Consider the following 24,025-nt stretch of genomic DNA (forward strand, 5'->3'; position numbering starts at 1 on the left):
ATGACATTTTTAGCCTAATTCTACAACATTTATACTTAAATAGCATATTCCAATGCTAGCTTATGGGGCTAATAATCTACAATAGGGGAAAACAAAATTGGCTGTTTTTCCATCAATATGGCATACAACACACCTTTTAAAATGCCCCTATGCTTATAGTTACATGGCCCCCCACTTCTGGGGCACCTAAGGAGACCTTGGAGGACTTAAATTCACAAATAAGGTAGATTACCACTTTGGACCTACCTTTAATTCTAAAGTCGAATTTGCCTTTAATTTACTTTTAAAGAAGTGTGCAAAGAAGGGTTCCCTTTAAAAATTACAGCAGGTAACATAGTAGTTCACGCTCCCATGCAGGAAATATACTTGGCTTATAAACCCAGCTGCCCTATCATATACTAGGGACTTATAGGTAGTTTGAATCCCCCTTGCCTTACTATATACTAGGGCCTTACAGGGGTCCCTCATTGCCAATTGTAATTATATGTAATTATCACATACCTTTTGAAAAGGCGCCCCCCTCATTTAGAGGAGGGGCGCGATTAGTCGTGCCAATGGAACCGAAGCCTGGTGGAGGTGCTAGGGGGGATGGTCCTTCTTCCCGATGACGTGGGGGACATGTTGGGAAACCGAAACTGAATGTTAGTCGGTTATATAAGGCGGCGCCCCTAGGGTCTCCTCCTCTTTGTCTCCTGGGACCCCGGGGAAGCCGCAAGAACGTTTGAAGCAGCGAGGCGTGTGGCACGGTGGGTCTAGGGAGGCCTGGCGTAGCTTTCCTAGGAGCTTTTAGCTCACTGCGGTGAGCGTTAGACTTGTGTGCATTAAATACTAGAGTGGGTGGGTTCGATCCTCATGTTTAAAAAATAAAAAAATAAAGTAACAAAATTAATTATATAAGTTTTGAAGAGTTTCATGGATACAAATTCTCCCTTTGTTCTATGAAGCTTTCCGTGCTGGGTATCGCGGGTTGGGTGCTGGGCTCGGGCGAACACCTCACCGTCACCCTGTTAACTCACATGTATTTACTGCAGTTGACTCAGCAAGCCTTGGCAGCTTGTCTGTGTTTGGCACGTCAACGGAACTACTGCCGATTCAGCTTGTCGGGGTTTGGGACAAGATCGATACTAGACGCAGCAAGTTTAAAGATCGCTAAGATTTGTGGGTGGAGCCCGGGGCGCGCATCCCGCAACAGCTGTCGTGGGCAGGTCTTCGGCTCTGTGACGCTGGGGGGCCACTGCGGTCAGTATTATGTGGCAAGTTCTAGGATCTGTGATGCTGGGGGTCGCTGCGGTCATCGAGATCGGTGGCATGACCGGTGGTTACCCGATGGCGGCATTTTGCCTACGGGGGCTGGGCTTCAGCATCTTTGTAGTGCAAGTGGTGCAGGTCCAATGCTTAGCGTCGCTGGGGGCCTGAATGTATTTTGTAAATACGGAGCGCATGTGAAGCGCTCAAATACCTTCTGGTCGAGTTCGCGCTATATGATATGCAGCGCAGCATGGCCGGTCGTCATGCGGGGGCCTCATTTTGTCAGGGCTGTAGTCTGCCACCATTGTTTCGGTATTTGGCCTGAATTACGGGTGCTTGGCTTGCACCATTTTTGGCTTGGTGATCTACACTGGTGGGAGCGGAGTCCTCTACATGAGCAGTTAGGCGCGCCACTGGGGGGCCTGCTTAAGGGAAGGATGCCAAAAAAAAAAAAAAGGAATGATGATGAATGCCATGTTTTTCATTTGGTACGCATTATTTAGCTGCAGATAGTCGCAATGGGGATAAATATAAAAAAATAAATATATAATATAAACAAATATATATTTATCGATGAGTAGTAGCACGCAGGACGCGGTTTTTGGGCATGTTGTTTTATTTTGATGTATGATATGTTGCTTTCTTTCTTATTAGTAGGTCCAAGCGTAACGCCGAAGTGCGCTTGCGCAAATGCCGGAAAACCTACATCACAGGAGGATTTCCATGCCCTGAGTGAACTCCGGAAAGCAGCGAAGCGGCATGGCATGGAGGTGGCGCTGCGGAAGCTATCAGGCGAACCGGACATTCGGTCCCAAGAAGGTTTACCGAAGCGGCAGAGGAAGGTCCCAGCTCGTTATAGAGAGGGGCAACAGGTCAATTCCGGTCCACAGCCTGCAGCAACAGCCGCTGGGGGTGAGTCAATTCCCCAAAGCATGGCCGCTCCCAGAGTGGACCAGGCAGCGCAGGGGCTGGTGATGAACATGAATGTGGGTGCTGTGGGACACAGTGTTTTGGCAATTTCAACGACAGCGGCGGCAAAAGCATTGTCGCAGGTGGGCGGGGTGCCAGTGGTAGCGCAAGGGTCCGGGAGCGCCGTTCTTCAGCCTCCTGTGATAGCCGGCGGGGTGATGGTGCTGCCCCCACAGGTGCCAGGCACATACTCGGGATTGCAAGGGGAGTTGCAAGCGGCAGGAAGTGTGCCTACACTCCAGGTGCCAGTATTGCCGGGGGGGGGGGGCAACATGGTCAATTCCACCGGGGCAGGTACTGCTCCCGGGAGTTCTCGGTACAGTGGCAGCGCAGGTGTGGGCGCAGCCCAAGGGAATACCCGTAACAGGGGCCACAGGCGTGGCGCAGCCTCCCTCCGCGCTACCAACAGTGGGGGTGGGTATAGTCCAATCAACCCCTGTAGTATCCCCTTTGATATTTGGTTCATCATCCCTAGTGTTGACCCCTTCTTCAGCAATTTCATGGCATGTTCCAGCTGAGATGTGAGAAAAAATCGACAAAGGGGAATTCGTGAATATCTTTGATTTGATCAATGCGGGGTGGTCCCAAGTAGGCCAAGAACAGGCAAGGTAGCGGATTCAAAGCAGAAGACGGTATGGGTAGAGTGGTCCCTGCGAAACTGGGTGACGGGGTTTGCTATTTATGCGGCCATTCTTACGGAGAAAACTCCTTCATTGGCCCCACAATTATTTGGGTACATGTCACTCATACATGGGGCGGCCTCCGAGTTTATAGGTTCAGCTTGGATGCAGTACGACACTAAGTTTCGGCAGATGAAGGCGGTTAGGCCGGAGATAGCTTGGGACCAGAGGGAGATCAATCTCTGAGTTCCAGATGTCACAAACACCGGGGAGGGCGGTCCAGTCCTTTCGATTCGATAAAAACTTGGGGGACAAAAAACTGGCCTGCTGGTACTATAACAGGAAAGAGTGTAGCAAAGGGGCGGCATGTAGGTTTAAGCACATTTGCGCCTTCTGCGGAGCGCAAGGACATCAAGAGTTCAAATGTTTCAAAAAGCTTGGCAAGCGCGGGAACAAGCAACCCCCAAAGGTCGATTGCCTCCCAATTGATGGTGCGAAGCTCCCCACGACAATCCGCCTGCATGTTCTCGCACATCTCCTCAGCCGTTATACGAACAGCAGCGATGCTCATATGTTGTACTATGGTTTCAGGAATGGCTTCCGCATTCCTTCACACACCCCTCCAACATCAGTCCCTCCAAGAAATCAGTTGTCTGTTCTGCAGCACCAGGAGTGGGTCCGAGAAAAAATCATGAAGGAAGTGCATACGGGGAGGGTTGTGGGTCCTTTTGGTTCCCCGCCATGGGCGTCTCTGGTATGTTCACCGCTGGGTGTGGTGCCTGAGAAAGAGCCAGGCAAGTTTCAACTGATTCACAACCTTTCTTATCCCGCTGGCCTGACTGTCAATGATGGGTTGGATCCCGTTCTTTGCGCAGTCCGATACACTAACTTTGATGCTACTGTGGCCAAACTACAGAGATTAGGCAAAGGGGCCTTGATGGCGAAGTCTGACATACAGTCCGCCTTCTGCCTTATGCCTATTCACCCTGAAGACACTCATTTGCTCGGTTTCACTTTTGAGGGACAATACTTTGTGGATCTATGCATGCCCTTGGGGTGTTCCATAGCCTGCTCGGTATTTGAGACGTTCAGCAGATTCTTGGAGTGGGCTGTAAGGGACTTGGTGTCATCGGATTATGTGGTGCATTACCTTGATGATTTTTTGTTCATGGGTCCCCCTGGGGACCAGGCATGTGGGAGGGCCCTGCAAGGTTTCCAACAGTTGGCCGAGGCATTGGGGGTCCCCTTAGCTGAGGACAAGACCGAGGGCCCCTCCACCTGTTTATGCTTCCTTGGTATTGAGATAGATACCATGGCCGGGCAGTGCAGGCTGCCGCAGGCAAAAGTGAGGGCATTCAGGGATGCGATAACTGCCTGTTTAACAGCCAAAAAGGTTACACTTCATCAGCTGCAAGTTTTGTTGGGACAGCTTAATTTTGCGTTAAGGATAATTCCGAAGGGGAGAGTCTTTGCTAAAAGCATAGTGCGAGCAATGTCAGGCCTACGGGCAAAACACCACCATACCAAATTGTCGGCGGAGGTCCGAGGGGACTTGAGAACATGGCAGGCCTTTTTGACAAATTTCAATGGAACTTTATTATGGCAGCGACCATCCCAGAGCAACAAGGAGATAGCACTTTACACAGATGCGGCGGGTGGCATTGGTTTTGGGGCAGTGTTGGGCTCCCGGTGGTGCATGCAACAATGGCCTGGGGACTGGATTGCGTCTGGGCTCACACGCAACGTTACCTTTTTAGAACTGTTTCCCATTATTGTCACCCTGCACATCTGGGGGGCATCAATTGCTAACGCTAGAATTATTTTTTGGTCAGATAGTATGTCTGCAGTGTTGGCCATAAATAATCAAAGCGCCAAATGTCCTTGGGTGCTGCGGTTACTAAAGTATCTCATTTACTTATGTCTATTGCATAACGTGCATTTTTCTGCCAAACATGTACCGGGGTGGATAATGCAGAGGCTGATGCTTTGTCTCTATGAACGTTCAGTGCTTTGTGTTACTTCTAGTGTGCCTTTTACACCCAGTGCCACAGTCACCCTGACCACTAATAGCATTAATAATAAGCTGAGCTAATGAGTCAAGGGAAAAAATTAAATTATTTGGGGGCGGAGCTTGGCGGGGACTATGGCGGACGCGTGAGCGTCGAGCTCCCCGTACTATCCCTCAAACGATCCTTCCATTTATCCTCTACAGCAGAGCAGACGAGCGCACTGGCGGGGGGATTCCCTCCCATATCTGGCTGCCCCACCTGAGACCTTCGGTGGTGACCGGCGGAGCCTGGAGGGACAAGTACCGTGATCGGCGTTTTTGCCTGGCGGACTGGGCCGCCATCCTCAGGCTGTCCTGCGGTCTTCCCCGGTGTGCGGCGCTCGGCGTGCGGCGGACGGCGAGAGGGTGGGCCGGCCGGCCGCGACCATCATCCTAGTGCGGAGAGGCGACGGAGCTGAGGTGCTGACGGCGGTCCGGGGCGCGCAGGCCCCCCCGCGCTGCTGGGCGCATCAGTGGATCCTGACTGGCAGAGAACTATACAAGAGGGGGATCTTACCCGGTGGCCCCCTCAGCGCCGGGGTGACTGGCGGACCGTTTGTATAGGGCGGCGGAGCGGACACCGGAGGTCAGTGAACGAAGGCGACCCCCCCAGACGCATCTGCGGCTCGGCGCTGGCCGCGCCCCCTTCCTTTGTGCCCTGCCGCGACCCCCTCCTGATCCCCGGGGGGGCATCTTGCCTGGAGAAGCCCTCTCACGATACCCCTGTTTTGGTGTGCGGCCGGTTCCCACCTTGTGGCTGCACTGGGGGCGGCCCAGGCTATCGGGCGGCAGAGCTGTGGTCCACGGTGGGGGCTCGGAAGATTGGAGCCATCGGCCCTAGTTTCGACCTTGCTGCGAGTCTTGGAGAGACCTGCGGGCCATTTGCCTGGACTGGGACCCTGCGCGAGGGAGCCTCGCCGTTAGCTGTGACCGGCTATCGCCCTGGGGGTGCCTTCCTGGTGCCGGACGAAGGCGGACGGCGTGGAGGAGAGTGGCGCATCCTGCTTGGACGGGGAGAGCTGCGCCTTGCGGCGGTGATTGTGGCCCTCCGGTGGTGGCGGCCTGTCTGGAACCCTGCAGACGGACTCGAGATAGGCGCTGAGAAGTGCACAGGGAACGGATCTGCGATTCGGAGCCGGGGGCCTGGTGGACTTGCAGACTCGATTACTTCGGAGAGCCTAGCTGATTGAACCTAGGTGGGGAGTGGCGGTGTGCCCCTCGGCTTGCCTCGCTGGGGTTGCTCGCCGCGTGGTCTCCCGGATTGAACTTGAAGCCTAGTTCGGAGCGGTGGGACTGTCGTGGACGCTGACCCTCAGACTCACCATGGGCAAAGGAGACAAGACCCAGCCCAAACTATCCTTTGACCCCTGCAAGACGAAGGGGCCCGATGTCGTGGTGCCGGAGAAGCCACCCTGCAGTGCTGCCTCGGAGAGCACTATGTGTGCAGACATCAAAGAAATTTTAGCGACAATGGAAAAGGGTCTGCAGGGAAGCCTGACAGCGATAGGCACCAAGCTTGATGCGCTCTCCTATCGCATGGACCGCATGTCGGAGCGGGTGGACAAGAATGCGGAACGGCTGGACATCTCCGAGAAGAGAATAATGCAGGTGGAGGAGGCGCAGACGGAATGGGATTCGGACCGCAAACAATTCAGCAAGTTGCTGCAGGTAATCCAGGACAAGTCGGAGGACTTGGAAGCACGTTCGAGGAGGTCGAACATACGCATAACGGGCGTGGCTGAGTCGACGCACACCGGGCGGATGGAACCCTTTGTGGAAAAATTGCTGCATGCCCTGCTGGGAGAGGACGTGTTTTCCCCTATGTTCGTCGTCGAGAGAGCACATCGTTCGCTGGGCCCCCGCCCCAAGCCCGGAGCACCTGCGAGACCCATTATAGCAAAGCTGCTGAACTATAGAGACAGAGACACAGCCCTGCGGGTGGCAAGAGAAAAAAGGGAAGCTGCACTTTGAAGGAATGGACATCTCTATTTACCCAGACTTCACGGCGAAGGTCCAAGAAGAACGGAGGCAGTTCGCACCCTACAAAAACCAACTACGCGACCTGGGCCTGGACTACGCTATGTTATACCCGGCGAAACTCAGGATCAACAGGCAGGGTCATTTGCACTTCTTCACGGACCCGAGGGAGCTGCAACGGTCCCTGAAGGAATGGTCGAAAGAACAGCGGAGCGGCCCGCGGGGCCGCATTGACACTAGCGTGGATGCCTCCAGGCTGGAGGAACAGGATTAGATGACTTCTTGCAGCTCCCACTTGCGGGCTTCCCCTCGGCCTGGGCTTGTTGGCCTGGCGCGGGGGCACCCACTACCCTGGCAGAGGCTTGACTCCTGGAGCTGTGTGGCGGCGGAGAAGGCGGCGGCCGCACCTGAGGACTTCGCAGTCGCTGCTGGGTGAGGCCTTTCTGATATATGGAGGGCGCCCTAATATTATGGTCCAGGACTCGGGGGGGTTTGGGGAGGGTGGTTTATCTGCACTAGCTGGCTGCCGGCAGGGCTACTCCCATAGACTTTATCACTGGGGGGTCCCCACTAGTCTGATTCCTCACATATGCTATACCGGCCCACCTCTGAGCCTATCGGATGTTGAACTGGATGTCTATACGGAGGCTCCCTTAGACTGGCAGGCCCGCCTCGCTAGATGGGGCAACTCGACCCTGGCGGAAGTGCTGGGAATCCCCCCCCTAGACCTATTGGAAGAGGGAAGACGACAGCTCGAGCTGCACTGATATTTGGGGGTAATGGAGCGGGGGCACGTCTACACTGTGGCCTGTTGAACGGTTGGGGTAATCGTTGCCCGGTGGCCTCTGCCCCAGTGCTGTTAGCTCACGTGGCCCCCTCGGGGGCCGGTCTGGGGAAGGTTCTATGTGTTTGTTGTGATGAGGGGAGGGGGGTAGGGATGGGGTCCTGTCTGGCCAGGTTGGGGGCGGTCGGCTGTGGGAGGAGGGGTGGGTGGTTAGGGGGTCATTTTGGGGTTGGGGGTTGGGAAACGCACGATACGCTGAGTGACAAGTCTTCTGTCCTATCTTTGCATGTCCGCCTTATGCTGCCTGGTGGTGACTGGTGGGCGGTGCTCCCCATTGGGCTCTTGGCCGCAGAGGGTATGGTATGTATCTGCAGGGATGTCTGCGCCCCGAGTGTTGATTGGTGACAACGGCGATACGGCCCTTAGAGCGCTGACATGGAATGTCAGAGGATTGAATGATTTCCGCAAACTGCAAAAAGTATTGAATTATCTCCACAGGCACCACGTTGACCTGGCGCTAATACAAGAGACCCACTTCCCACTTACTAGTAAACTGTTATCAGCGAAGGGACTGATGGGTAATAGTGTGGCGGCAGGCTTTACGTCGCACTCCAGAGGGGTGGTCACATGGGTGAACCCATGATCAAACTTGAAGCTAACAATGCTGACCGCCGACCCGGACGGGCGCTATTTAATCGCTCGGTGTGCCGGGAAAGGTCATGACCTAATTGTAGTCAATATTTATGGCCTCAATTATGATTCCCCAGAGTTCTACGCCGCACTGGCCTCACAATGCAGGCAATACGTGCACGCTGGCATGGTGTGGGGCGGTGACCTTAATTTCACATTCAACTCGAACTTGGACCGCTCCTCGGGGCAGGTGCACCGCCCGGCGGCTGCCGCCTTGCACAAGCAGGCGGAGCTGACTAGACTCGACATGGTAGATGTCTGGAGACACAGACACCCTGGGAGGGGGGATATACACATTACTCTGCATACCACGACGTGCACACCAGAATTGACTATTGGCTGGCATCGCGATCACTCCTGGGGGTTATCAAGGGGTGCGAGGTCTTACCGCGTACTCTGTCGGACCACTCCCCCCTTCTTATGGTACTGGCTACGCCGGTCAAACGTATTCCGCCGTTCACGTGGTGGCTGCCGCCCTACACACTGTTAGACGAGGTGTTCCGGGGGGAATTGGCGGATGACATCGGCTCCTTCTTCGCGATTAACTCAGGGTCTGTTCAGAGTTTCCAAACGGTGTGGGACTCGTTTAAAGCCTACATTCGCAGTGTAGCTATGGCTAAGCACTCCGGTGTTCTTAAATCCATACGGCAGCGGCTGGGGACCCTGGAGACGCAGCTTGCGCAGTTAGAGGAGCGCCAGGGGATATCTGCGGACCCCCAGCTCAGATTCAGAAACTGGTCTCTGAATACAATAGCGAGGCGGACAGGGAGGTGCAACATATGGGCAAGTACGCTATGGCTCGTACCTACGGGGAGAGCGAGCGCCCGGGCTCCTTATTAGCAGGGATACTCCGCAATGCTAGGCGGCCCCTGGTCATTGACGAACTTGTTACAGCTTCGGGGGCAGTGATTACCAATGAGTCGGGGATTATAGACGAATTCAGGAACTACTACGCTGGACTTTATAAGTCTAAGTCCTCTCAAATGGAAGAGGAAATAGATGACTACCTCAGTTATATCAAAATGCCCTTTTTGTCTAACTCTCAGAGGGAATTTCTGGCGTTGCCCGTACAGAAGGATGAGATCCTGGAGGCTCTGGGGGGCATGAAAACGGGTACTGCCCCAGGAGCGGACGGGCTGACGGTGGCCTTTTACAAGGCCTTCCAGGATAAGCTTCTCCCGCACCTTATGACTCTCTTTGATGATATCTGCCAGAAGGGTTGTATGCCTGACACGATGCGGGAGGCCCTGTTAGTTACCATTTTAAAACCCGGGAGGCCCTCGAACCTGTGCGGGTCCTACAGGCCGCTTTCCCTGATAAATGTAGACGCCAAGCTATACGCTAAGGTCCTGGCTGCGTGCTTGGCGCTGCTGGTGCCGGAGCTGGTGGCCCCAGAACAGGCGGGCTTTATCCCATCCAGGAACCTTACATATAATATCCGCACAGTCCTTGGGGCCATGCAGCACGTGCGTCCGGAGTGTAAGGCGTTGGCGCTCTTCATAGACATGGAGAAAGCGTTCGACTCCGTGGAATGGCCCTTTATGGTGAGGGTCTTGAGGAAACTCGGGTTGGGGGAGCCTTTCCTGCAGATGCTTTGTGCACTATATTTTCGACCTACTGCCAGGCTGCGTATAGGCGAACAAGTCACGGAAGCCTTTGCAGTCTCCAGGGGGACCAGGCAGGGCTGTCCCCTTTCCCCCCTCCTATATGCCCTGGTGGCGGAACCCTTAGCGTGTGCAATGAGAGAATACCACAGATTTGAGGGTATTAACTTTCCCTCCTATAGGATCTGTATTTCCACCTACGCAGACGATACGCTGCTATATGTCCGCGACCCGGAGGAGAATCTATCTTCTGTGTTGAGAGAAGTGGTCCGGTTTGGGGCCCTGTCGGGCCTCAAGGTGAACTGGAACAAGTCACTGGCATTCCCGCTGACTCCGGTTACTTTGCCGTTCCCTATGGAGTACCCTCTGCAGTGGACGACAGACTCAATCCGATACTTGGGGATCCGGCTCCACAAGGATCCGGAGGTTCTGCTCAGGGAAAACTACGGGGTGGCTTACTCCGGTCTTGTCAATGATGTTGAGGTGTGGAGTAGGCTCCCACTGTCGCTCATGGGCAGAATAGCCATCATGAAAATGGTGGTCCTGCCGAGATTTTTGTTCCTCTTTAACAACATCCCTATAGTGCTCTCTAGGGCATTCTTCGCGCAGTTGACTCAGACCCTTGTTCGGCTGGCCTGGGGTGGAAAACAGCCCAGAGTTCAGTGGCAGGTGTTGACGCTTCCTTATGAGATGGGAGGGCTTGGAGCCCCAGACCTGGAAAGGTATTACAGGGTAGCGCAGGCGGCCCACCTGCATACGTGGATACATGCCAACTCGGATGTACCTCACGTGATATTGGAGAGACTGTTTGCAGATCCGCTTCCTCTTCCGGCGACTGTCTTCCAGCCGGTGGATCGCAGCGTGGGAACGCTGGATTCGCTTAAAGCCACGATCCACGCGTGTCATGCGTTGCTGAGGGCGCAAGGCCGTGAACTATTGTATTCCCCGCTGATGCGGGTGGAGTGGGCGGTCTGGCTCCCCCCCTGAGAGAGGCAGGAGTACTGCAGGCGTTAAGCGCTTTGGGCGTCGTTAGGATGGTGGATCTGTTTCTGGACGGGGTGGTCAAGACATGGGAGCAGATCGTCTCAGCCCGACCTGAGACTACTCTACTCCAGCGCTTTCAATTCCACAGGATACGAAGTGCGCTGTCGGCCCTGTTGGGACCGGGCATGGCAGAGCCCCCGGAAATCCCGGAACTTACCTAAGTCATTAAAACGGAGGCGCCGTCCAAACTGGTTACGACCCTCAAAAAAATCGGAGATCAGCACAGGGCGCACCAGTGCTCTGCAGCACGACGGGGCTGGCAGACTGACCTCCAAATGGATATTACAGATGAGATATGGAAATACTGCTGCTCTAGTACCAAGAAGGTGTCCTTAAATGGTCGGCACAGACTGATACACTTTAAGTACCTACAGCGGGTCTATTATACCCCTGAGAGACTTCATAGGTATGGGCTTCGCCCGACAGCGGAGTGCGAGCGCTGCCATTTCCCTGTGGCGGACTTCATACATATGGCCTGGCACTGCCCGGGTATAGCTCGGTTTTGGACGGCGGTGTTTCGGGAACTGAGCCAGATACTGGAAACAGAAATACAACCCAACCCAGCGCCGGCGTTGCTGGGTTACTCCAGGCCTCTCCCGCTCGCACTGAGACGTCTGACAGACATGGCGCTGTTGATAGCTCGGCGGGTTGTGGCGGCATGCTGGATGAGAGGGCCACTTCCCACTAAGAAACGCTGGGCCAGGGACATGCTGTATTGCAGCACACAGGCGGAGACATATAGTGAATTGCTACCCCCGAAAAGTCGCCCCAAGAACTTCTGGGGGCTGTATAGAACATACTCGGCTGCCGGGACCACCGAAACGGCTGGTCAGGGGGAGACGCAGAGCGATGAATCCACTACTCACAGCAGGACGGAGGGAGGTGTGGTACTAGCCCAGGACCCTACAGACACATGATGGGGTGTGATGTTGGCGTAACAGCCGGGATGGACGCTTGTGTGTTGAGGGGATGGAGGGGGATCACTCGGATATGACTGGCGCGCTCTACGTGGGGTCAAGCGTGATGTGAACGAGGGCCGCAGGGTTGTAAACGATCTGAATGCGGGGGGGCGCAATAGCTGGTCACTGCTAGATGTCAGGCCTACGGATGTGTCTGCGTGTAGATGAAACAAAGGAGGAGACGGCGTGCGTGCGGTGGGTGGGGGTGGGGGGGTGGGTGTTGTGACATGGTTACAAATTCTCAGGAACTAGACCGGACTTGTAGGCGACGGTGGATAATGGTAGGCATGCCATTTAAGCACGTCAGGCTGTAGAGTGGACTGGGGTCTAACGCAGCCACCATTTTTCAGAAGCATCCATGACTGGTCTATCGTATGTGAAGTTTCTATTGTAAATTCCGCCGGTCCTCCGGGATGTCGGCTGAATGGCCGTGTAAGAGACAACTGAACTGCCCTGCTGGCCAGTAGGGTTATCCCATTGCTATGTAATTTCACAGCACTCTGACCTGTCCTTTTGCTATATGTCAATAAAGGTTTTTGAAAATAAAAAAAAAATAAAAAATTAAAAATACATTATTTTGCATTTCACTAATACGTATTTACTTCTGCAACCTAAAAGACATCACTGTAAGTTGGTTCCCTCTAATGAATAGCAGTATTTTTAACCTCACACCTGTGGGATACCCTTCTATCCTCAGTTACTTATCTTTCATCAGTCCTGCCCTCAAGTTTTCCATTATTTACGTCCGAGACTAACTTATTTGGCATTTAAAAAAGGCAGTAAAATAAACGTAAGGCAGATCTTGTATCTCTCCATAATCACCTGTGTATATGAATAGATCGAGGAACTGACAGTGGCCACAGTCAATTGCCTTACAACTAACATAATAAATAGGATAGCAATGATTGGGGACCCATGTGTGCTTTAACATACAACCGAGTTCAAGAGATTGATAATTCCGCATGCCAGTTGGGAGCAGTGATTCGACCTTGTTTCTGTTAGAAAAAAGCATATCATAGGCTTTAAAGTCACATCATCTGTTTGCTCTACTACTGAGTGGATTGAATCAACCAATAGGCAGCGATGGCATTTTCATCATTCTATCAAGTGAACAAGACAATGTATGCTCTGACAATAATCATCTTTGAGAGGGGCTGGTGCACAACTGTGGCCATAGAGCTTCCAAGAGGCACAATAGCATTCCTCTGTCTTGATCCAATTCTCAAATGTGTTAAGATGCTCCTTTCATCTTTCTCTCCGTTCTTCTTGACAAATTGAGTATACTACAGAGAATGGACGGTAGAGTTCCTTTCTACCCTATTCTGAGTAATATCTGAGCTCTTCTCATTCTCAATCGTCTATTAAACTTGCTGTATTAGTACCATGCGGCTTTAAAGCAAAGAGGTAAATAAGACGAAACACTTATAAAATATTACATTAGTCAACAAGCAAATTCCTATTCGTTTATTCGCCGTGAAATTGTAGCAGTACACTCAAAAAGAGGATATCAGGACATATCACTGGCTTAAACTAGAGATGAACTAGGTAACAATATCAAATAAAACTTAAACAGATCCAAGATCTGCTGCTTGAGTGATGTCATCCTGAGAGATCATTAAAGATTGCAACACTGCTACATCACTTCCACTTAATTTAGTATTAGGGGTCTGTCTAAAACAGAATTAAACACGTTAGATCGATTCCCGTAGTCTTCAATGACATGGATATATTTTACTTTTGATCATAAAACACAACCCCGGTAAAAAATCGACTTCTGGAGTTTCCACTGGCAGGCCAGTCCCACGAGTGCGCAGTGTCTGCTTAGTGGAATCGATAAAGACATACAGTTAGCATACGTTTAGTTGTTCATGTAAAATTGTTTTCTTTGTTCACATTAGCTCGTTTGCCATTTGCCTGGGCACCATTCCATTGTTAAAGTGTTACATATATGTCTATGTACCTTACATTTATTTGCATTATATTTAATTAGCTACTGTTATAATAGATAAACAAAATTATAATTAATTAATTATAATGAATCAATACAGACTTCATATAATAAGACAGTTAGGGTCTGCACCAGGATTATCAGTAGGGTTAAGCGAAATAGATCATATAAAACAACAAAGAGCTAAGTGTTATAGGGCCTGTAATGCAGCCCTCCTGTCTCTACTATTTTAACAAAAAAGTATGACTGATCTGGACTTGTGCAATCAGAAGGTGGCCTTTTTTTTTATTTAAACATTGTTACAAGGCTTTATTTGCTAGACTGGGTCTACTCCTCACCCACATACGAAAGGACTGTCATGCTCGGGTTGTCTCCAGTGAAGGAGATCTTTTCGGAACATCTTTTTCCAGTGATGAAGCATATCACTATGGTGGACGAGGATCTTGCATCCTTTAAACATAAATATCTATTGATATAATTTTGTCTAGCAGGAAGAAATTTTCCCAAAAACACACTGAGGTCTGAATTCATTTTTCAGATATTAAATTACACATAGTTTGTCCAGATCCACACAGTGATTATCACTGAGACATTGGGGCCGACGAACGAACGAACGAACCGACCGACACGGACCCGGACCGAATACCGACCGACATGGACCAGCGCCGTACGACCTGTGCAGTACGATGCAACGCGTGTGAATTACAACCGACACGTACGGAATACAAGCCGTACGACCGAGCCGTAGGGAAAATAGTGATCCGGCCGGAAAACCGATGCGATTATCACCGACCGACGCGAACCCGGAATGAACCCGACCGACCCGTACCCGCGATGTACGATTTGCGCAGTACGATGCAATGCGTGTTAAACCAGACCGACTCACACGGAGACCAAGCCGCATGACCGACACGCACAGACAACCCGGCATACAAGCAATAGAGACCGCCGCGACCGCCGCGTACCAGACACAGAAGATAGGCAGCGTGAACAAGGCGGAGAAGCCCACACGAGACAACAGCAGCGTCCGTTTCCGTCACATGAACGTCTCCTTCATGCCTACAAAACCCAAAGGAAAAAAGACAAAAAAAGGACAAAACAAGCAATGACAAAGCCGATAAATACCACAAAAAACATGGGACAAAGACACACCCACAACTCCAACTATATAAAGGACTACAATCACTACCATCATCACTTGCAAACAGAAGACACAGCCAGCAGCAAACACCAGTACACAGCAACCACAGACACACTCACAACTCCCCATCACACAACTCACACACCATCAGCACCTCATACAAAAGCACACATACATACACCCAGCAAAACCAACACCAACCCACCCTCACTTGCACACTCACACACACATCCCTCACCACCACCACCCATCACCATGCCCCCAAAGAAGAATCCAAAGTTCACAGATAGTGAGTTAGAAGTGATGGTAGACGAGATCATCAGAGTAGAGCCACATTTGTTTGGTACATTGGTCCAAAGGACCCCCATCTCACAGAAAACCAAGACGTGGGCGAGGATTGTGGACAAGGTGAACGCTCAAGCACCAGCAAGGTGCACAACGGACGATATCCAGAACAGGTGGTATGACGTGCGCGGGAGGGTCAAGAAACTCATCGAAAAAGATCACGCCCTGAGTCAGTGCACCAGTGGTGGCCCTCCTGCCAAACCAGTCTACTTCAGGACCTGGGAGGAGAAGGTGCGGGACATTCTACCACCAGAGAGCGTCCATGGCCTAACAGACATCCCAGAGCCTGGTGAGTACACAAACAACATACTCAAGATTGTGTGGCGAAGCTACACTAACCAATAGACAATCAGCCCAAGATGTGTATGGCAGTCGGACAAACACAATACCTGCCATCTCAGAGTGACTGGGAACTGTGTCATGACATGCACCAACCTTCCAACAAATAGAGCAAGCCAGTGGCACAAAGCCAAATAGACCCTGCCAGACAGTTTGCCAACACAAACACACCACCTCACAGTGCAGCTGACTGTCAGGAAGGAATAGTGGGGATGCAGGTGAAGTGAGTGTATCCAAAAGCATGATGGGGCCTGTAGTCACAGATAATGCCCCCCCTCCTGATTGGCCCATCAAGACCTCTCTGAAACATGCCCATGTCACAGGGAGTGGAAAATGACTGACAAGATGGCTGACACTGGGTCAAGCTTTGGGGAGCACAAGGCCCTGCTCGGGGTTGTGTGCAAATCAGAAGCAGGACACCACTGACTGACATCCTGTAGGACAACTTGCACGCCCTACAATGGAAGCACGTTTCATGATGGGAAGGAAGACTGACAGCCCTGACCATACTTACCAGCATGGGGGGACACCGGCCTCAACACAAACTCCACACAACTCACTGGGTGCAATGCATTGACACACACCTCATTAAAATATCAGCAAAAGATACCCCGTACTGGGTGCTGCTGTGTGAAGTACTGGGGCTCACTTTGGACTTGTAGCCAAACAAACACCAGGACTTCACAGTCAGCCATCTTGCCATTGCTGTCACACCCCCTCACAGGGAAGCAGAGTCAAGAGGGAGGAAGTATGAGCATGCTGGGAAGGGGGGTGTAGCCAAGAGTATGACGGGACTCGCAGTCACAGACAACCTACACCCAACCACATGGCCCAGCAAGATCAAACTGAATCATACTCGCCTCACAGGGAGTGGGAAGGGACTGACAAGATGTCTGACACTGGGCTCTGTTGTGGGGAGCACAAGGCCATGCTGGGAAATGGCCAACAACAAACATCAGGACTTCACAGTCAGCCATCTTGCCATTGCTGTCACACCCCCTCACAGGGAAGCAGAGTCAAGAGGGAGGAAGTATGTGCATGCTGGGAAGGGGGTGTAGCCAAGAGTATGATGGGACTCGCAATCACAGACAACCTACACCCACCCACATGGCCCAGCAAGATCAAACTGAACCATACTCGCCTCACAGGGAGTGGGAAGGGACTGACAAGATGTCTGACACTGGTCTCTGTTGTGGGGAGCACAAGGCCATGCTGGGAAATGGCCAACAACAAACATCAGGACTTCACAGTCAGTCATCTTGCCATTGCTGTCACACCCCCTCACAGGGAATCAGAGTCAAGAGGGAGGAAGTATGTGCATGCTGGGAAGGGGGGTATAGACAAGAGTATGATGGGACTCGCAGTCACAGACAACCTACACCCACCCACATGGCCCAGCAAGATCAAACTGAACCATACTCGCCTCACAGGGAGTGGGAAGGGACTGACAAGATGTCTGACACTGGGCTCTGTTGTGGGGAGCACAAAGCCATGCTGGGAAATGGACAACAACAATATCAAACACTGTCCGTGACAAGCTGGGAAAAAGCAGTGTACAGGCAGGCATCTGTTCGAAAAGTAGAAAAAGTCATGTTTGTTAACAATCGATGCATGTAGAAACATAAATCACATTGTGTGTCTCTTCCAAACATAGGTGGTGCTGGGCACCCAGCACCAAATGATGAGGATACCCAGTCCCAGACTCTGGCGGACACAGAGCTCTCTGGTCTGACTCTCTCACTGTCCTCTTCGGATGACGACGACCAACCTGGCCCCTCTGGTGTGAGCCATCATGCAGCACCATCAGCATCAACATCTGCACCCCCTGTACCCATGCCTCCAGCATGTGGACACCGACAGGGCACCCCCGCCAACACGGACAGACCAAGGCCAATCAACACCCACAGCACAGGGACACAGGACCCCCCGAAAGCTACAGCAAACACCTGTGTTATTGTACACTGTATGCATTGTCAGCCCCCATGTGTGGTGCTTGTCTGCACATGGCAGAGAGTGTGTTATGTTTTCACAGCACTGTTAGCCTAACCACATCTCTGTGTGTATGGGACACAACCACTATTTTTGCCCCAGAAGTGTTTAATGTGTTGGGAGCAGGGATCATACATGCTGTTTGTTATTTGCAGCTTTGAACATGATGACACTTACCTTTTGGTCACTGTGATGAGGGGGGGTTTAGTCCCCATCACCACAATGCTCAACATCTGCTGCATTTTGGAAGCCCACACTTAACTTCTGTTCTATACAGTGAGGGGGTGTTCTTTTTACATTGCCACAGTGCTATGGCGATACTTGCCTTGTGTATGTCACACTCATGTGTTGGTCACACATGTGCTGTTACTTACATTGTATGTTCGTAGCCATAATCACTGTTGTGGGCATTTGTCACAGACTACACACTGTTGACATGATGTTAGGGGGGATGTATTTTGCTGACATACCTGGTGTAGGAGTATGCTGGATGTGTTGCGCATCACCCATTCTATGGGTGGGGGTGGCAGTAGTGATGGGCAACATAATCCCTATGGCTGGGGGTGGCAGTAGGGATGGGCAATAGGTCCCCTATGGGTGTGGGTGGCAGGGGTGATGGGCAACATAGGCCCTATGGCTGGGGGTGGCAGTAGTGATGGGCAACAGGTCCACTATGGGTGTGGGTGGCAGGGGTGATGGGCAACATAAGCCCTATGGCTGGGGGTGGCAGTAGTGATGGGCAACATAAGCCCTATGGCTGGGGGTGGCAGTAGTGATTGGCAACATAAACCCTATGGCTGGGGGAGGCAGTAATGATGGGCAACAGGTCCCCTGTGAGTGGGGGTGGCAGGGGTGATAGGCAACATAAGTCCTATGGGTGGTGGTGGCAGGGGTGATGGGCAACAGGTTCCCAGTGAGTGGGGATGCTAGGGGTGATGGGCAACATAAGCCCTATGGCTGGGGGTGGCAGTAGTGATGGGCAACAGGTCCCCTGTGAGTGGGGGTGGCAGGGGTTATGGGCAACATAAGCCATATGGGGGTGGGGGCAGGGGTGATGGGCAGCAGGTCCCCTGTGAGTGGGGGTTGCAGTAGTGATGGGCAACATAAGCCCTATGGCTGGGGGTGGCAGTAGTGATGGGCAACATAAGCCCTATGGCTGGAGGTGGCAGTAGTGATGGGCAACAGGTCCCCTAAGGGTGTGGGTGGCAGGGTTGATGGGCAACATAAGCCCTATGGGTGGGGGTGTTAGTGGTGCTGGCCATGGAACCCCTATGGTGGGCTGTTGTTAGTGGCCAGGATGTGGATCTCCGGTGTGTGTGTGCCATTTTGCAGGTACGTGTCGTTTGTTTATATGCTAGGTGTCTGACTTACCGCCTGCGACGTCGGCGTCGGTTCCAGATCCGGTCATAGATGTAGAGTACTGGTATGACCTCCGTGATGGGATTCATGATGTGTTCGTGCCGTACACGCTGCTTGTTGCTCCGTCTCGTACCCGCTGAAAGAGGGTCCGTCTCGTAGCTGTGTATTGAGTTGTGGTGCGAATCGTAGCTGATATGCTTGTTTTCCGGATGCTGTGACGTCCCGTATGTAGCGACCTGTCCGGTGCGTAGGAAGTACGCATCGTACTTGTCATGCCGGAAACTGCTATGGATACTGCTTCGGGCAACTCGGTTTAGCGTTAGGAGTTACGGCTCGGACGGAGAATGGAGCTTGAATCACAGCCTACGTGTCGTTCGTGTTTTTGGCAGTTATGCGCATCGTACTTACTCTACAGGACGGACCGGCTCCGGGTACGTGTCGGTCGCACGGTAAGGCTGCGGACAGCTGTCCGACCGGCTATCGGAATTGGCCCCATTGTGTGGACACACCACAATTACCACTGGAGAGAGGGATTGTGCTAGCCTAGTCGACAGAACTGTCTTGCACTGAAGATCCCAATATTACAGTCCCATTTTTCTTAGTGCTTAGCAACATGCTGTAGAACAATGCCATACTGCCTACCTTTTAAAACACAACTTACCCAGATCTGTTCCTTGAAATCATTGCCTACAGTCCAAAGCAATTACAATTTTGATCATGGGTAAATTTAGCTTTTTGGTAGGCAAGCCTGATGCCAAACCTGCTGTCAATCCCTTCAAAAACATGCAAGTGGTAAGTGGAACATCTCATTCAGCAGGTCACATGGCTCATATTCATGTGCAATATTAAAATCTCTATGCAAGCAGTACAAACCCAGGTATTGTCAGATCACTCCTTTGTCTCCATCAGACTTTCAATTCTACCATAAAAACCCATTATCTGCACCAGAAATCACGCACTACATTTACAACAGGCATTTCAGAAATATGACAGTTGCTACCTAACATATCATAACCCGTGTATTTAAAAAAAAATGCATATTCCCACCTTGAAGCATATTGGAACTTAATAACATATCTTTATGGTAACTTGTTAGAAATGGGATTTCTGGTTGGCTAGGGCATGCACCTAAGCCATGCAGAACCCACCACTCTAGTCCGGGCAAGGGAGATACACACTGAAGATAACCCCTGTGCACCCCATTGGTAGCTTGGCAGAGCAGTCAGGCTTATCCCAGAGGCAATGTGTAAAGCGTTTGCGCAGCTCACTCACGCAACAGTGACACACTAGGCACAGCACAAAAGAGACTGTGTACAAGGTTATTTAAAAATAGCCTTTTTATTATTTACACATACACAAGGCGCATTATACCATAAATCACTGAGTAGCATGTAAAACATATTTAGACCACAGGACATAAATCAGTGCACCACTAGGTGCTCGTCATAGGGCATGTGAAACAAGCAGTAGGCCCGTGTCGCACGGAGGCACTCCTTCCTCCAGCGGTGGGCTAACACGCTGGTCTTGAGACCTGAGGGAATGCTACTGAGGTGCAGAAAGTCACCGCCCCTTTTATTCCTCCTCCACAATGAGGGCTGGCTGCCTGGTGCCGGCAGGGCTCAGGTTCCTTCTGGGTGCCATGGGGAGGGGCCGTGCAGATCAAAGGTTCCTCCGGCCACTTCCCTGACTCTGGTGGCTGGTTAACAGGCAATACCTGGTGCTTCTACAGCGCTCGCTCTGCTGGTGAGAGGCCACGTTTAGTTTTGGTGCATGACATTGGCCTCGGGCTGGCAACACTCCATAGTGCATACGAGATACAGAACAAAACCGGCTGCAGGACACAGCACTCCCTATGGGTGTCCAGCGCTCACAGGGCCCGACTGTTCATTTCCAAATAGGGATGGAAGCACCCACCACACGCTAGCTTTAGAGCAATTGCAGGTGCCCGGTGATTATAGAGATCAGCCAACTAATTTTCTCAGCTGCATTGGGGAAATCAGAGTGACACCAGAAAATCCAGATCAGGTAAAGCACCAGGAATGTCCATCTGGTAAAGCACCAGGCATTCTCAAATAAAGTGGAAACACCAGAAGGAAGACAAAGCTCTCTGAACCCAATCCAAACTAGTTCTGCATTCACTGGTGTAGCCAGCCGCGGCCCCGTGGAGGGTGTTCTGTGGGGCGGAAAGGCGGGGCGGGGGAGGGCAGGGTGGGGGGTACTAAAAACCAGAATATGGATAATTGGACGTAAGTAAACAATTAAATCAATAAAATGAATTTCGTAGTGCGCGCTGCATCGCAATTTGCGATGCAGGGCGCGCTACGAAATTCGTTTAGGAGAATAGGAGAATTAGAGGCTGATAGAGTCAATCTTTGGTGTGGATACAGAACTGTGGAAAAGTATATACTAAGGAGGAGGTATCCATACATCTATCCTTCTTACCCCTTACGGTATCAGTGGAACCCTCTACTGATACCTAGTGGTTATAGAGGTAAGAAAATGCCAACTTTCTAAAAGTGGCATTTTCAAACACAGGATTTAAAAATCAGATGTGTTAATAAATTCTGAGTTCAGAGAGTCCAAATTAAATTTTTCTATACTTTCCCTATTGCAAGTTACACATGTAAAACTGTTACAGTGCAACTCCAATGTTAAGCCTATGGGACAGATAGTCTTTCTGTAGTAAAAAACGAATTACACAGTATTTCACTATCAGGACATGTCAGACATACTAATACATGTCCTACCTTTCACATGCACTGCACCCTGCCCGTGAGCTTACCTTGAGTCTACCATACAGGCACCTTACATGTAAGGAAAGGGAAGCTTTGGCCCTGGCAAGTGGGTGCACTTGCCAGGACAACATGGCAGTTCACAACTGCTTGCGCAGACACTACAGTGATAAGTCTGAGATACTTTTTTTAGGGCTACCCATGTGGGTGGAACAACCAGTGCTGTAAGCCCAGTAGTAGCATTTGATTAACAGACCCTGGCACACACCGTGCACTTTACTAGGGACTTATCAATAAATCAAATATGCAAATCATGGATAACCAATCATTGTTACAATTTATACAGAGAGCGTATGCACTTTAGCACTGGTTAGCAGTGGTAAAGTGCCCCGAATCCATTAACCAACAAAAACAGGGCCAGAAAAATAGGAGGCAAAAGGCAAAACGTTTGGGGATAAACCTGTCAAAAGGGCCAGGTCTAACATTACCCACCGCAATGATGTTTATTTTATTGACCTCCAAATTATGAAAAAGGGTACCGACCCATTGGGATTCAACTTAGGGACCGATTCCGGCCGCAAAACTTACTGACAGACACGGACCCGGAACGGAGACCGACCGACACGGTATATGATGTAGATGGTTATTGTGGTTTAGCCCTTATTTTCCCATGGGAGAGATTTGATTGAGGTTCTGAGCCGATCGGAAATACTCTAACTAAGAAATAAAATGTGTATATGTTTGGTTATTCTAAAACATTAGCAAATACTTATTTTCCATGTTTAATCGAGAGCTCTCATTTATCTATCTATTCTGAATTCCTTTACTTTAAGGTTAATGTTGGGCGAAGCTTATACATTACAAGATGGCCGCCATGCGCCCAATACTTACACGTGATTTTAGGTGGGCGCATTGATTCTGCCCGACACAGGTGTTTCAAATCCGAGTAGTCGCTCGGCGTTATATAAACGGGATCACAACAAAAGTGGGGATATCGTACCGGAGGCAACTTTTCTGTTATACTTTTTCGCTGATCGTGACCAGCATATCACGGTGAGTGTGTCCCCAGTGTGGTAAATATTGGGATCATTGACTGTTATCAACTTGGATTCGGTGGGGTATATTCCCTTGTGGGCGTATTGATTCCGCCCGACACAGGTGTTTCAAATCCGAGTAGATGCTCGGCGTTATATAAACGGGATCACAACATAAGTGGGGAGATCGTACCGGAGGAAACCTTGTCGTTATGCCTTTTCGCCGATCGTGACCAGCATATTACGGTGATTGTGTCCCCCGGGTGGTAAATATTGGGATCATTGACTGTTATTAACTTGGATTCAGTGGGGTATATTCCCTTGTTATTCCTTGCCATCACACTATCCGGGGTTCTTAACATATTGTGATCTATATGTGCTTGTAAACACCGTGATCTATACTCAACTTAGCTGGGATCGGATTGCTCTTAATCGGAACTTGACTTGCTCTTCATCTCATTGCAGGTCCGGCTACAATCGCTCAAATATATCTATATATCGGTCGTTTAAACCGATTACAACGCATCGAGATCCCGTACACATTTAAATACGTGAAGGTATGTTGGATTGAATCTATTAACTGGGCACCTTCTTCCTTAAAGTCTATAAGTAGACCTATGCATCTGTACTTGGACCCTAATATAATGAAGTTCCCACTCTACCCATAATATGGTTTGTCTCCCTCTCGTAGAAAAATTGGAGGGGGGCGAACTTAAAGATAACACAAATGTTTGGAGGTGATGGTCCCGTTTCTATCATTTGAAGGATTAATGGGATGTCGAAGGGAGCAATCTCAGATTAAATCTTTATCTCTTGTGTCTCAATTGAGAACTATAAAGATACCTTTTTGCATAACTGCTAATATACAAAGTTGCTTCGTATTGTAGATATCCTTATGTGGAACAATGTCGTAGAGAACACCATTTCTCTCACAACTCCTGTCAATCACGAAGCCATCTCTGGTCTTGTTATACATTGGTAGGTATAATTCTTACCTACTTGCCTTATATTGAGTTTAGATATACACTGGAGGGACTGTGAATCGGCTAAATATATATATAATTGACACATGAAAGCTGGACTGCAGATAGATTTATATCTAAAAACTAAGTATTAGGCACTATCTCTCTTACAATTTTCCCTTTTCTTCTTCTTTTTTCATCTCCATTTCTCTCTCTGTTACGAAGGCAATTAGA

General features: G+C 50.7%; 1 long non-coding RNA gene across 1 annotated transcript; it reads left to right on the forward strand.

Moving 5' to 3' along the window:
- The first annotated feature begins 699 nt into the window (after positions 1–699).
- LOC146862562 (uncharacterized) lies at positions 700–23,807 on the forward strand. The gene is made up of 4 exons (XR_014978479.1): positions 700–746; positions 1,906–2,160; positions 23,295–23,386; positions 23,717–23,807. It is a non-coding gene; the product is annotated as an uncharacterized LOC146862562 (long non-coding RNA).
- The last annotated feature ends 218 nt before the right edge of the window (positions 23,808–24,025 follow it).

This window comes from Triturus cristatus, chromosome 2_2, assembly GCF_964204655.1.
Source record: "Triturus cristatus chromosome 2_2, aTriCri1.1, whole genome shotgun sequence".
NCBI classification, from domain to species: Eukaryota; Metazoa; Chordata; class Amphibia; order Caudata; family Salamandridae; genus Triturus; species Triturus cristatus.